Genomic DNA, 14,030 nt, shown 5'->3' on the forward strand with positions numbered 1-14,030 from the left:
CTTTGAAAAATAATAGAGATTTGGTTGAGATACATAGAATTTTAAATTAATTGAGGGAGAATTAAATCTTTATAGTACTGTTTCTTATCCACACATCTTTACATTTTTATTTAGGCTTACTTGTATGTATTTATCACCTTTTATGGTCTTTCTATTTGGAGCCTATATATTTCTTATTAGGCTTACTCCTAAGGATTGCTTTTATGAATGGAGTCTTGTTTTTTCTTTTGCCTGTTCTGATTATCTTCTTTCTAATGTATATAAAAACCGACATTTTTGCCTCTTCTTTGCCAAAACTATGCTTCTTGTTTCTTTTTCTGACCTTGTGTTTTATTGGCTGGTAACTAATATACTGTATTGGATAGTAGTGATAATGCTGCTAATTGCTAGTTTTATTACATTTCAGTCAGAAAATATTATCCGACCTATTCAGAATTTATCTGTAAAATTTAATCTGGTATGTTTCATGTGTTCCCTACTTTAAGGGCACTGTTAATCCTTATGTCACTGTGTTTTTAGTTTGTGTTTACTGTGTTAGCATGGTCAGATAGTCCCCACCCTCCACATATCCACGTAAATGAGCACCTGTATTTTGTGCCTGACCTAAACCCCTATGTGTGCTTCCATCCTCATACTGACAGTGCTTAACTATACATGGCAGTCTCTTTATTAGATGAGTACGTTCCTTGAGGGCAGCGACCTGTCTTTTGTATCATTAGCACCCAGTATAGTGCCTGACATGTAGTAGGCATCTAGTCAATGTTTTTTTAAAGCAGTGAAATTCTAATAAATTTTTTTTAATTGTAAAAACTTATTGCCTACAAAGATTTCACATGAGAGAATTTTGGGAGGTGATGGGATTGTTCTGTATTTTGACACTGGTAGTGGTTAATCTATACTTGTGTTGAAACTCAGAACTATATCCACACACATGCACATGTCTGTTTTTCTGGATGTTAGAAAAACTACAATTCCGGGATTTAGGGTGGGTTTTCACCTTTATTTTATTTGTTTGTATGATGGACATAGAAGTTATTCATACATGCAACAATATCCATGTATGTGTAAACTGAACTTCTAAGACACACAAAAGTCATGTTTTTAAAATTAAATTCTTTCATTAAGATCTGTTGAATTTATACAGCATTAAATAGATATATATATAGTAAGAAATGTTTAAATAATTGTCTTCCTTCTGTTTGCTTTATGTTTCAAGTTTAACCTGCTGAAAAAAGTCAAGCCTAAACCTAACTACAATAGTTTTTTAAAAATTGTTTTACACTCATAATTGTAATTTAGAAAACAAACCTTCTTTTCTTTTTATCACCTTGTTCAAGGCTGTTATAGTATTCAAATTGTATATTCTTCAGGCCAATGGTACATTAAAGAGAATCAGATCATTTGATTTGTCAGCTATAAATTTGAATTCAGTAATTTTGTGGCAATATATTAAACTCACTTGGACTTAATATATGATCTAAAAGGAAAGAAGATTCTACTACCAAGATGCTTCTTTCCCAGAACAATTTTCCTGACAGTGGCCCCCAACCATTTCTTCCTGAGCTATTAGAATAGCCACAGTGCATATGTTCTGTTGTTGAAACTTAAAAGTATACTGTCTCTCACTCACAAGGGAGAACACTTAGAGTACTTCCCTGGAATTATATGTCTCTCATTAGCTACAAAAAGCCATTAATACCTCTGAGGAGATTAGCTTGACTCTTGTAGTTGAGAACCATCCCCACTGGGTGGGGACAGAGACCAGAGTCAGATTGAAGGGGGACCAGCCTGAAGGGACTTATCCGGGACACTTGGCTTATACAGTTGAGTAGTGTATTCTTTTTGTAGGGCCTTTTTTTTTTTAAAGAAAAAAAGTGCTATTTAAGAGAAACCAACTAATAACAAAATTTTGCCTTTAGTCTGAAATATATTTCCTTTTATCGAGCAGGGATTATTCTAATTGCTTCACTGGCTCTAAAAATATTCACCAATTTTGTAGCTCAACACTGGTGAATTTATCATTTTCACCAAAGTGTTCCTAGTGACTTTTCCATCCTTAAAGGATTAAGGAGTAATTCTTAAACACCTGTATTTTCAGGGTTAAGAAGGGAAATTTTAGGCATGGGACAAGCAAAAACTTTATGACGTCTTTTCAAAAGAGGTACAGAATGAAAATATGAATAATAAATATTATCTATTAATAGCCGTCTGTTAAGATATCCTTGAATTTCTTAGTACACTTAATGGCGTAGGGGTGAAAGGAGGTATTTAAACTTAAAAGCTGGTATAGCAATATTTGTATATAGTGAGTATGTGTGTGTGTGCGTGTGCATATGTGTGGTCGTTTCAGTAGGCTGAGATGGATCTAGGTAGAAATTGTACAAAGATGCTTTATTTGAATCTATTTTTGTGGAAAAAAAAAAACTGTGGAGAATATTTTCTAACTTATGAAAATGTTACCAGTGATGGCATATGTCCTTGTTACAGTGCTCTACATTAATAGTTGAATAATTAATCTTCAAAAAAGAATATGTTTTCTAATGAAGTTGAGTAGATTTTACTTCCTAATTTCATAAATGACAGAGGTCAGATAGCCTGGGCACAGAGTCCTTGACTTTTGGTATTGCCATTGGCATTAAGACGACTCTGCTCTGTTCAGTTTCTATGACATATGAGCAGGTCCTCCTCTCAGATCTAAGAGTCACAACCTGTCTCCAGTTCCAGTGACCATCTCTATTTTCTGTCCTCCCAGTTGCTGTTCCCTCTCTCTCCTACCTTCTCTTTCTGGCCCTCTCTAGTATTCTCTCCTCCCCAACCTCCCTCCACCCAACTCTGAAGTTTTTTTCCTCTCTTCAACCACATTAGCCCCTTAGAAAGCCCATCTGGCCTCCTTGCTCCCATCCTTGACTTTTCCTCCTTCCTTCCCTTCCATCCTTTACTCACCTCTCTCCCCCTCTTCTTTCTACCTTTTCTCATCCCTGCTTCCCTCTCTCCAGACAGCCCTTGTCCCTTAGACAGTATTTCCCTAGGGTTGTCAGGACCTTCACTGGTGAAACACACATACAACAGACATGTGTACATTGGATCCTTGCTGTTTCTGAGAATTTTACTGTTTTACTATTGAAAAGTGTTAGGCCACTGCCTGCCATGCCAGAGACCCGGGTTCAATTCCCAGTTCCTGCCTATGCAGAAATAGAAAGAGAAAAAGAAAAGTGTTAGGCCAGTTGTGGAGGTGACTTGCATATGGAATAATCCAGCGGTGTTGTCAGGTGACACCTGTTTACTAAGGTAGATATTAGCGGGGCTTTGTGAGCCAGGTATTCAATCACTTGTTCATAGTGAGTGTGCTCCTCAGGGGAAGGTCTCTGTAGAAAGCAGATGTGCACTGATTTTTTTTTAACTAGAGCAGACTCCAGCACTGTAGTCTGGTCCTGGTACTTGACTACCCTCCCCCACCATCAGGGCCTCTAGCTAAAGCTGCCTTACTCTCTTTAAAATTTGGAGGGATTGATTTTTTTTTAAGTGCTTACATTTTGGGAGGTTCTTTCTTAGATCCCTATTTATTATCCTCTTTAAAATTACCTTACTCTCCTCCATCCTTGTTAAAATAAAATATTTTTTGGAGGCAAGACACCTTATCCTATAAATTGTTTTTATACTTTTGAGGTACTCACCATATACCTTCTGCAGGGTCCTAATTCCTAATTTTGCCATTTAAAAATGAATTAGAGGCAGGCCACGGTGGCTCAGCAGGCAGAGTTCTCGCCTGCCATGCCGGAGACCTGAGTTTGATTCCCAGTGCCTGCCCATGCCAAAAAAAAGAAGAAGAAGAAGAATTAGATGCAATATCATTTTTTAATAGCTCAAATTTTTATTTAACACCTCCAAATTTTAATAAATCCAAGGGTAATAGGTGTTCTTTTTTTAATAGCATTCTTCATTCCTCTTCTGGAAGATTGTTTTGTAGTCTGGTCTTCTTTAGATAAAGTTCACAAATTTCAGGCAATCCTAGACTGTTAAAATCAAATGCATCTAATTTCTACCTCAGGGGAGATTTGAATTAGAAATCATAAAATTCAGAGGGCTCTTTTCTCCATAAGCCCTAGAAGTATCAACCATTTTTTACTTCTATGAAGAGCCTATGTTAGGACAACCCAAATTTGTTCTCTACATGAGTGGCCCCTCTCCTCCTCTTTCGGGTCTGTAGTTAATACCTGGATTTTCTTTAAGATGAAAATGCTTATGTCCTATCCTTTAAGCCAGTAATCTATAGGAGAGATAAAGAGAAAATATTAAATTGTGAGGAAATGATTCTCAAGCAATAAGGATGTTTACGTTCTAAACTGATCCTAACCAAAGTTTAGCCTGAGACATAAATCTCAACTTTATCTCAAACCTTTTCTTCTAAACCAAATTCTGAATCACAAATTTTATTACTAATCTGAGACTTTATTCTTCCGGGCTTGAGAAGTTCTGATTTTTCAACTAGAAGTTGGGCCTCTAAATTTGCTTTTACCATGGGCTCTGGATAATTTTGCTCAGGGACTAACATGCACTTGGAGAATGCAGCTTTAGTCTTTATCACCTCCTCTGAACATTTGTATTTCTTTGAATCTGTATCTCTGCATTCTACACACATCGGTTATGTCATTTTGTTAATAAAGATGGCTCTAATACTAGACCAGTATTCTCAAACCATAATCCCAAAACATAATCATAACCCAACATTTATCCATAAATTTAGTTACACCTGATATTTCATTTAAATTGGTGCTTTTACTTCAGATGAAAATCAATAATTAATTCTTTTTTTAAATTTTTTAACATATATATTCACATACCATGTAATCATCCAAAGTGTACAACCAGTGGATCACATATGGCTGTGTATTTATCATCACCATCGACTTTTTCTTTTTTAGGTTCAATATCATTTTATCTGTACTTGATTTGTCTCCCCCAAACCCTGCTATATCTAGTTTCATGCTATGTGAATTTGGGGTATTTTTAACCGTTTTTTTTTCTGAACTGCTTGTATGGACAGTGTGTTATTAATTTATATGAATTCATTCAGTGAACATTTTGTCAGCACTTCCTTGTAATTATTTTCTATTCCTTTATACTGTAGGAAGGAATATAAAAGAAGTAACAGCTCCCTCTTTAAATAGGTTATAGTCTTCTGAGGGGCTACTGGGACATAACTTTGTGATGCTACTTTTTAAGTATTTTAGAACAGTCACAGATTTTTTTGCCCCAGTGTACATTTGGGCCTCTTGCCCATTCAGTAAATGAAACATGTTAAATTTTTCTTTCAGTTCTAATATGATGTGCAAGTGCATAGAATATTAATGACTCTTCCTTAGGGAGAGAAATTTCTGTATTGATTTGAATATAAAGTGGTGTTAAGTATAAGGTGAATCCTTTTCTTACTCTTTATATTGAAAAATTAAATCTCCCATGTATGTATGATACATACCTTTCATTTGTTTCTCATGTGAAATTACCCTTTCCATCTCCCTCCTGCTTCCTTTGTCATTTTTAATTCCTTCTCCTAAGAAATCTATGTCTTAGACCCATAACCCTACATTTTGCTGTGTAGTTAGTCTTCACTAGTACGGGCCTCTATGTGTCTCTGATTTCAGAACGAAAATCTATGCATATCACAGGGACAGTCTAAGCCATGGCAGTGTTTTCCCCAAGGATGTTACATATTCTCTTTGTCTTCTCTCCTTCTCACCACTACCTTCCACCCCGACTCTAAAATTTTTTCTCTCTCCCACTTCTTTGGCTCCTTAGGAAGTTCTTTGGTTTGCCATCTGCCTCCTTGCTCCCATCCTTGACTGTTCTTTTCCACCCCTTACAATGTAACAAAAACCAGCCCTCTCTATTTGAATAAGAACCAGGAAGTATAGGACCCACTTATATCTGACCAAGGGAGAAGGGCACTTTTCCATAAAAAGCTTTTTGCAGTAGAAAAGAGGCTTTAGAATGGAAGATTTGAATAAATATTGGTAAGAGGAACTTGAAGCCATATGAGGGCAAGGTGTGACCAAAGAGACCAAATACATGATCTGAGCACATGTGTCCTGGAAGCATTCATCCCATTTGATTAGGTGAACTTGCAAATGAGGTCATATGATGGTCAACAACTTTGAAAAATTGTGGAACCAAAGAAGTGTTTGAAGGGTGGAGATGAGAAAAATGTATTCTGCTTTTCAAATGAGAGAAAAGTTAGATGATGTAAATCACAGACCAGTAAACATGAATCAATAAATAGTCAAAAGAGTGACTTTTGAGCACTTAAGAGAGCCAAGAAGGTGGTCACTAAGCATGACTTCATTAAGAATGCCATACCTGATTAATCTAATTTTGTTTTTTGTTAAGATTGCTCATTTAGTTTGCTGTCAACCAAAATCTTTTACTTTTTGGTAAAAGTAAAATGCATATTGTAAGTATATTAACATGGCAGTGGACTTCTACAACTGTATTTTATATTCCATAATCTATTTCACTATATTTTTGTTTCAGATCCTCTATGTCAATGTACAACTTTTTATCATTTAATTCTTCTAAAGCGTTGCAATTATGTACATTATTCTAGCACAATTCTTGCACATGCCTTAATCTTAGGATATATTTCCATGGATAGCATTGCTAGAATAAAAACTTCAGTACATGTTGTCAAATTGCCCTACAGGAAGTTGCACTAAATTTTAGGGCTCCTATAAATGACTGATGAGAGCTTGTTTCTCCAAACCTACAGTAGTGAGATATACCAATTTCAAAAGTATTTTAATTTGTGAGTCTTTCTTCTTCTGTGGCTTTCCAGTTCACATACTTTATTTGATTTTCTTTGGATATCCATCATTTTCTAATTCATTTTTAAGAGTTCTTTATGTTTTAAATTGATATACTGTACACACACACACACACACACACACACACACACTTATCTTATTTTTTTATTGTGGTAAAAATATACATAACCAAAATCATTTTAACCATTTTAAGTGGACACTTCTTTAGCATCAAATACATTGACAATATTATATAACTTTCACCACTATTTATTTGCAAGCTATTTTCATCATCCTGAACCCAAACTCATTATCATTAAGCAGTAACACTCTATTCCCTCTTCCCTACACCCTTGGTAACCATTATTCTGCTTTCTTTCTCTGTGAATTTGCTTATCTTTTTCATCCCCTTCTCCTTTCTTTTTCACTGTATTTTTTAGTTATTTTCTTAGTGTTTACCTTTGTAATTACAGTTAACATCTTAAACTAATAATAGTCTAATTTAACTAGTAACAACCTGGTTTCAGTAGTATATAAACACTCAGCTCCTGTGTATTGCTGTCCCTTTCTGTATTATTGTTCTTGGCTCAGGTTACGTTTTTATACATTGTGTGCCCATTAACATGCATTTAAATGTTATTTTATACATTTGTTAAGTCATAGGGGTGGGGATGGCAGTTACAAACCAAAAATAAAATATTACAGGATTTTATAGTTTATCAATGTTCTTTATTTTTCTTAAGGCTTTGAAATTACTGTCTAGTGTCCTTTCATTTCAGCCTGAAGGGCTCCCTTTAGCATTTCTTATAAGGGCAGGTCTTCTGGTAATGAGCTCTTTCCTTTGGTTTATCTATAAATGTCTTGATTTCTCCTTCATTTTTTGAAAGATAATTTTGCTGGATATAGAATTGTTGGCTGATAGTATTTGTCTTTACAGACTTTAAATATGGCATCCCATTGTCTTCTGGCCTCCATGGGTACTGATAGGAAATCCACTGTTAACATTTGGGAATCCCTTCTATGTGACAAGTCACTTCTCTTTTGCTGCTATCAGAATCCTCTCTTTGTCTTTAGATTTTGACAGTTTTGCTATAATGTGTCCCAGTGTAGATCTCTTAAATTCTATCAAGCTTCGAGATTGTTGAGCTTCCTGGGTATGGATATTTGTGTCTTTTATCAGATTAAGGGAATTTTCAACCATTATTTCTTCAAGTACTTTTTTCTGCCTCCTTTTCTCTCTCTTTTCGTTCTGGACTCCCATCAAGCTCTATTCAGTTTTCTTCATTATCTTCTCTCTCTGCTCCTTACACTGGATAATTTCAATTTTCCTCTCTTCACATTTGCTGATCCTTTTTTTTTTCTCACCTATTCAGATCTGCTGTTGAATCCATCTAATAAGTTTTCCCTTTCAGAGAAGTTATACTTGCCCAGGTTTACCCAGTTTGTAAGTAGCAGAATCCAAATTCAAACCCGAGTCTTCTGATCCTGAAGACCATGCCATCTCACTGTGCCATGGAGATACACAGTATGACAGCACTTGTGCATCAGTATCTACACAAAGGCCCAGGAGTGACATATCACGTCCAGGCTAAGGGAAGTAATCGCCCATTCTACTCTGTTTTCTTTGTCCAAATCCAGAAGATTGCTTAAATTCTGTGTACCACATTTTGAAATGATACTCTATGATCCTGTCATCTTCATCATCATCAAAAAGTGGCTCTAGCTGAATGTTTATTGAAAAACCCTTATGGAAGCCAAACAGAAATTGCCCATCCCCAGCAGTAAGCTGGTTACCATAGGACATAGAAATCCTTATTTGGGACTTCTGTACAATAATGGAACTCCAGCTGTCCCTGTGGATCTGTTATTGCACATTTCTGCCTCCATTTTCGCTTTGCTCAGTTGTCTTTTGATGTGGTTATATAAGCTGGATACTACTTGGTTTCATCACTTTGTTGACATTGAAAATGTGCTAGAACCATAAAAGAAGATTGTCCTAAATAATGAAATATGTGACTTCTTACAGACATTAAAGGGGGTTTTTTTTTTACCATAAAATTTTTTTGGTAAAACAAATCAGTTTTGAGATTTAGGATGTAGACCAAAGGATAGTTGACTTTTGAGACATGTAATTTCAAGTAAATTTAGCTTTCATGAATTGTAAATTGATAACAGATTGACACATCAAAAATAAAATCTGAGCATCTGCAATCTGAGCCAAGGGAAACATCTGATGCTTTTCTGATAGACTGATGTTCCATCGAGTACACACATAAGGTGTAATAACAATTCATTGTGAAATCTGTGCTTTTAAAAATACTGCTATAGAGAATTTTAAAAACGTTTAAAATTATATCATATGTGCTAAAAAGTTGGGTGGTTCACTCTCTGCAAGATGCCAAAAGCCACTGAGTGGTGGAGAAATGGGGCAGCTTAAAGGGCTCAGCTTGACCCATTCTGTCCCTGTAACAGCACATCTTTCAGGTATGCATTAGCCACTGTCTGGGTGCTGCTGTTTTCCTTTTTCTTTTTAATGGTTATGTTTTCCTTCAGGTTCCTACCAGTCAATCTGAAAGGTTGTTTTGATGATTGGCTGATATTATTGTCTGACTGGAATATCGAACAGCTATTGAATCAGTCATTCAAACTACTATGTTCTGCCCATACATAGAAAAAACGTCAGAGTAGGGACTAATGGAAAGCTCATCAATTCAGTTTTTCTGTTACTTAGGTCTTTATGTCCACTTGATAACTTGTGTTTATTGGGGTTATTTACCTACAGGGAAGAAGGAATTCATATATTTACCTGGGAGTAGTAGTATGGATAATTATTTGTAGAGCTGATAGACACTTTTTGGGTCATTAAGTAGATTTTCATTTATTTTTAACCTAATAGGCTAAATAACTACTTGTGAATATTCTTTATTCAGGCTACATTTAAGTCAACTGTCTCACCTTAATTCCATGTGTTTCATATGTTGATTATTAAGAAGCTAAACTGGGGCACCTCAGGTTATTTCACATGCACCATTCATAAAGCAAAGGCAGTTTTTCTCAGTGACAAGCATTTCAGAGTTTGGGTTATTACTAAAAATAATTTGTCCATGTATTGTTATAATAAAACCTTACAAGAACTATGTTGGTTAGGCCAACTGTTACCATTACTGCTATTGTTATTTGCCTGTTGTTGGTTTTAAACCAGGAGGCACTCTTTCCTCTGCTCATTCCTACAGTTCGTCTCTAATCCATTCAGCCAAATGTGGACTCCCTTCAAAATGTACCCAAACCCAGCCTCTTCTCTCCATTCCCAACACTGTAGAGAGCAGCAAAAACTCCGTGATCACCTCTATTTTGAATTTGGAACTGCCATTTACTAGCTGTTATACCTGGAGCACTCGGTCTCCTCACCTATAAAATGAGATGAATAGGAGTGGCCTACTTTGTGGGCCTATTGCTAGCGTTATGTGCTTAGCCATTTGAGCAGTGATTGGCACAGGGTGTATGCTCAGTGGGTATGACCCATTCTTTTATTAGTGCCATCATTAATTTTCGCCTCAATCCGTAAGACTAGCCTATTATCCAAAGTGAACTTCTTAAGCTATTTACGACAGCATGTCCCTCTCCTGCAGAGAAGCCTCCAGGAACTGTAGTTACAGTCAGAATGGCCTCCTGGGGGTTCTTGGAATCCAACCCTGCCCATCTTGCTGATCCCACCTCTGTGTACCCTCTGCCTCACTCTTGGTCTCAGCACAGAGGACCTCTGGGCTGGCAGGAACTCTACCCTGCTCTGTATGTGCACCCCCCCCCCGCCCTGCCCAGCCAACTGAACTGCCTTGTCTTGCTTTGATTTTCTTCACAGCACTCTATACCACTAGAATATAAGCTCCATAAGGAGGGACTTCTCTCCTCTGGTTTCATCCTTGTATAGCCAGCACCCAAAACTTACCCAGTCCATAGTAGTTGCTTCATACATATTCATCAACATATTTGTTGAATGATTGAATGAAAGACACTGTACTTACTAATTCTGATGCTTTCTGTGTTTTCAAAAGAGCTTGCAGAAATATTTTCCATGTAAAATTAAATTTGGTAAAAGCCATATGGAGTTTTATGAAGAATGGCCTAGTGAAGAGAGCAGTGAACTAGGAGTGAAATTCCTGGCTCCTGCTTCCTGGCTCCTGGCTCCCATTCAGTTTCTGCCACTCCAAGATGCCTCTGCTTCCCCCTTAGGTGCAGGTAGGGCCAGATCTCTCCAGAACCCTCAAGCTCTGAGAAGGTATCTATCTGAGGGAAGAGGGAAAAGGTAGTGGTTGAGAGAGGCCCCCACTTTACCTCCAGCAGCTTTGTTTATATATTCTGTTTATATTGGGGGTACATATGAAATTTGGCTTGAAGATGAGTCTGCTTTGCAAAAGTTTAAAAACTAAGGACATTTGCACACCAATTTTTATAGCAGCATTATTTACAATTGCCAAGAGATGGAAACAGCCCAAATGTCCATCAATAAATGAGTGGCTAAAAAAGCAGTAGTATATACATAGGATGGAATATTACGCAGTTGTAAGATGGAATAAAGTTATGAGCATGTAACAATGGATGAACCTGAGTACGTTATGCTGAGTGAAATCAGCCAGAAACAAAAGGGTAAATGCTGTATGGTCTCACTAATATGAACTAACATTATTAATGAGTGAAGTTTGAGAGTTGAAGTTAAGAATGCAAGTTAGAAATAGGGTAGAGATTGGGCATTTGATGCTGAAGGAATACAGATTGTACAACAGGACTGATTGTAAAAATTCAGAAATACCACAAATACTGCAAGTACACTGAATGAAGCTGAATGTGAGTATGATTGAGGAAGAAGAGCTGAGGGTATGTATGAAACCAGAAGGAAAGACAGAGAATAAAGACTTAAGAATGCCTAGAATAGACAGTGATCGTGACTAAATATACAAACATAAAAATGTTTTTGCATGAAGGAGAACAAATGAATGTCAACGTTGCAAAGTGTTAAAAATGGGTGGTATACAGGAAAAAGTATAATCAATGCAAGCTAGGGTCTATGGTCAGCAGTAACATTGTAATAGGCTTCTGCTGAATGTAGCAAAGGCATTGTTCTAGTTTGCAAGCTACCGGAATGCAATATACCAGAAACAGAAAGGCTTTTAAAAGGGGGAATTTATTAGGTTGTAAGTTTACAGTTCTAAGGCCATGAAAACATTCCATTTAAGGCACTGACAAGAGGTTATCTTCACTCAAAAAAGGCTGATGAAGTTTGGGGTTTCTCTCTCCGCTGGGAGGGCACATGGTGACATTTGCTAGTTTTCTTTCCTGGCTTCTTGTTTTGTGAAGCTCCCGCAGGGGTGCTTCCTTCATCTCCAGAGGTCTCTGGCTAAGTGGGCTCTGTTGGTTCTGGTGGCTCTCAGGCTTTCCAAAATGGTTCCTTCTTAAAGGGTTCCAGTAAGCAATCCCACCTTGAATGGGTGGAGACACATCTCCACAGAAACCATTGAAAATATACCATCCAGCAATACTGAATGAGTACTAAAGGACATGGCTTTTCTGGAGTACACAATAGATTCAAACTGGCACAGGCATTATGCAAAAACTAAATGTCAACAGATGGGGCATGGGGGAGGGGTATGGATTATTTGTAAAAGAAAAGGAAATGTCTTCATATAGATCATGATGGTGAAGGTATGTCTATTTACTTGGGCTTGATTGTAAGATATGTGAATAAAACTGTTTAAAAATGAACAGAGAGAAAACAAGTGCTAGAAAAAATGTGGAGAAAGAGATGTACCTATTCACTGTTGGTAGAGAAACTGAGAGGTACAGCCCCTTGGAGGGCGGCTAGGGGTGGGATTGCCAAATGATACTGAAACCCGGTTGCTCAGTATATGCCTGGAGAAACTGAGTGTGGGGATACGAATGGACATTTGCACACTGGTGTTTATGGTGGTTTGTGATTGTAAGCTCTTACAGCAGTTACATATATTCAGGAGTTCTAACTATTATTTCTAAATTCTGAGATACTGAGCTTTTTGTATATAACCTGGTCATTTCCAGAAACTTTGGGTATTTATGTGACACCTGAGACTCAGAATTAGAGCTCTGAAGTTATGAAAGTCAGCACTACCCCGTACAGCAACTGTTTAAAAAGGTGAAAAAGTGATCAGACTTCAACTAGAGATATGAAGGAAGCTGATCTGGATAGGACCTAGATAGATCAGAATACAGGGCAAAGGATGATATTGTCTATTCAACTTTGGTAAGACCAAAGGGAGAGATTTTTTTTGGTGCAAAATTTATATTTTGAGTAGCGCATTACCTAATTTAACTTGCATAGTCAGTTTAATTGAAAACCATAAGTACATAGAATCTCAAATAGGGTGTGAGATTTCGTTGGTTTGTCCAGATTAGTGTGATGCCCTGATATAACCCAGAGTTATTTGGGCAGTGAATAAAAAAATATCTGCAAAGTCCCCTTGGCGTACTGGGGAAAAAGGAGGAAATATTCTACTTCCCCATTTAAAAAATTTCTAATATTCTCGCAAGCAGTAGGGACAACCAAATCAATAGGCCACGCCCTCGATCTTGGAGTTCGCCCCTATGAAACTTATCCCTGCAAGGGATAGGTTAAGCCTACTTAAAACTAGGCCCTTATAAGCGTCACCCCCAGAGAACCTCTTTTGTTGCTCAGATATAGTCTCTTTATCTAAGCAACTTGGCAGGTGAACTCAGTGCCCTCCTCCCCTACGTGGGACATGGCTGTGGCTCCCAGGGGTATAAATCTCCCTAGCAATGTGAGAAAAACTCTCTGGATGAGCTGGGATCCGGCATCATGGGATTGAGAAAGCCTTCTAAACCAAAAAGGGGAAGAGAGAAATGAGACAAAATAAAGTTTCAATGGCTGAGAGATTTCAAACAGTCCAGAGATAATCCTGGAGGTTATTTTTATGTATTATATAGATATCCTTTTTTTAGTTTATGGTGTATTGGAGTGGCTGGAGGGAAGTACCTGAAACTGTTGAGCTATGTTCCACTAGCCTGGATTCTTGAAGACAATTATATTAAGATATAATTTTTACAATGTGTAAAAAAAGGAAAAAACACTGAATTGGTCTAGCACAAATATTATTGAATTCTCCTGGAAGCATTATTCTCCTTATTCTCCCCCCCCTCCCCGTTCTTCCTTATTCTGCCGTGCCCCCCACCCCACATACACACAAA

At 37.2% G+C, this 14,030-nt stretch overlaps 1 protein-coding gene across 5 annotated transcripts in view; it reads left to right on the forward strand.

The window, feature by feature from the left end:
* The window catches only part of USP6NL (USP6 N-terminal like), a 261,997-nt gene that overhangs the window by 236,559 nt on the left and 11,408 nt on the right, over nt 1–14,030 (forward strand). The window lies entirely within an intron of this gene.

The sequence above is a fragment of the Tamandua tetradactyla genome, chromosome 7 (assembly GCF_023851605.1).
Source record: "Tamandua tetradactyla isolate mTamTet1 chromosome 7, mTamTet1.pri, whole genome shotgun sequence".
Classification (NCBI taxonomy): domain Eukaryota; kingdom Metazoa; phylum Chordata; class Mammalia; order Pilosa; family Myrmecophagidae; genus Tamandua; species Tamandua tetradactyla.